Source organism: Glycine max, chromosome 5 (assembly GCF_000004515.6).
Source record: "Glycine max cultivar Williams 82 chromosome 5, Glycine_max_v4.0, whole genome shotgun sequence".
Lineage (NCBI taxonomy): Eukaryota > Viridiplantae > Streptophyta > Magnoliopsida > Fabales > Fabaceae > Glycine > Glycine max.
Genome location: NC_038241.2, coordinates 27,843,076 through 27,845,090, shown reverse-complemented (window position 1 = coordinate 27,845,090; position 2,015 = coordinate 27,843,076).

Here is a 2,015-nt window from a genome sequence, read left to right as displayed (position 1 = left end):
TATGATATTGAATTTATAAAAAAAAAATATGATAGTGATAATGATATATAATAAGTTTATGTAGTTTTTGTTTATTCTTTGGATATTTTATAAATAAAAAGCTACAAGTGTTTAAAATTAATTTAATACCAAAATTATAAATACTACAAAATATATTTTGTCAACAAAATCAAATTAAAATTTGTATAAATCATTACATAAATATGCCCATTATGTAATATTACATTTTTTAGCTACTTCAATATATAATTTTACAAAACATTTATGATTTAATAAAATAAATTTCCAACTTTCAGCAAGCTTTCAACTATTAGCTAGTTTTTCAATCTCCAATTAGTTTTTCAGTTAATTTTGTCAAACGTAATCTAAATATAAGTTACATTATCATTAAAGAAAAAAAAATACTTTTGAAAATTTTAAGATTGGCATAAATTAAAGGTTAAATTAGTCTGTAGGATCTCATATTATTACAAATTTTTTTAATTAGATCCTTATATTTTATTTTTCTTTTAATGGGTCCTATATTAATTTTAAATTTGTAACCTACGTTAATTTATCATGAGGAATCTGTTAGACTTAATGAAATATTTCATCATATATACACATATAGATGCGAACCCTAAACCAATACACTTGAATTGATTATAAATGTGTGAACCTTAAACTACGAATTGTTACATACGTGATTAAGGAAGTGCGAACAACATTACAAACAAAATAAGGATTAATCACGCATTATGGTTGGATTTATAGTCTGGGAGATACGAAATTCACATTTTAGGGTCATTGGGTTCTGATTTAGGAGATAATGAACGAGTTGAAAATGAAAAACAAGAAATATTAAGGAGCATTAGATAAAAAAAATAATTAAATAATTTCATATATAACAACAATAACATTTGAGCTAACATCAAATAACATTAGACGTCTACTTGTATGTATATGATGAAATATTTCATCAAATCAAACATATTTTTCATGAAAAATTAAGATAGAAATCTGATAACAAATTTACAATTAATATAAGGACTTAATAAAAAAATAAAAATATAGGGACCTAATTAAAAAATTTGTAATAATATGAGACTTACAAATGTAATATAATATAATTAAATGGAGGTTACATTATCATTAAACAAAATAGAAAATATTTTTACAAATTTTAAAATTGACATAAATTAAATTCAATAAAATATTTTTTAATGCCTAAGTTAAATAAAATTCTACTTTTTAGATTAAAAACATATTTTATCTATAATAAATAACACTAGCATTATGAATTCGTGCATGTTTAGTTTACAATGTGCCTATTTTAGACTTGAGTAAATTATATAATCACTCATCAGCCAATTTACTCTTATCATATTTTTAACACATCCTCTCACGTTAAAGATTAAATATTTTAAACATGAAATTTACATATGATAATCTTATAAAGATCTAACAAGTGATATAATAGACTCAATAATAATTACTATAATAAACTTTAATATTATCTTAGAATAAATATTTATGTGTAAGGCTAAACCAAACTTATAAAGATCTAACAAGTGATATAATAGACTCAATAATAATTACTATAATAAACTTTAATATTATCTTAGAATAAATATTTATGTCTAACGCGAAACCAAACTTATAAGACGACGTTACACGGAAAGTTAAAGAACTTCCACACCATGGGAAAGCTTACGCGAATGGAGCGAGAATGATGTCTACCGTCAGATTTAACAATAAAAAAAAAGAAATGGACAGATTCGTTGATGTATCCCAGTTTGGGGGGTATTTGTAAAAAATAAGGTTATTGAAAATGTTTTATTGGTATGGTCAAATGTTTCTTATTTGTTTCGTAGGCGCGGGTTCAATCCGGCTGCAATGCTTCGTTCTGTCTATATTTTTTTTAAGGTTGTTTTTGTTAACAAAAAGGAAGAGGAAAAATTAATTGAAAATAGAAGTGAGTAGGGATCAAACTCAGTACATGGCTGCTCATGCCCATTAACATTAAATTATCACCA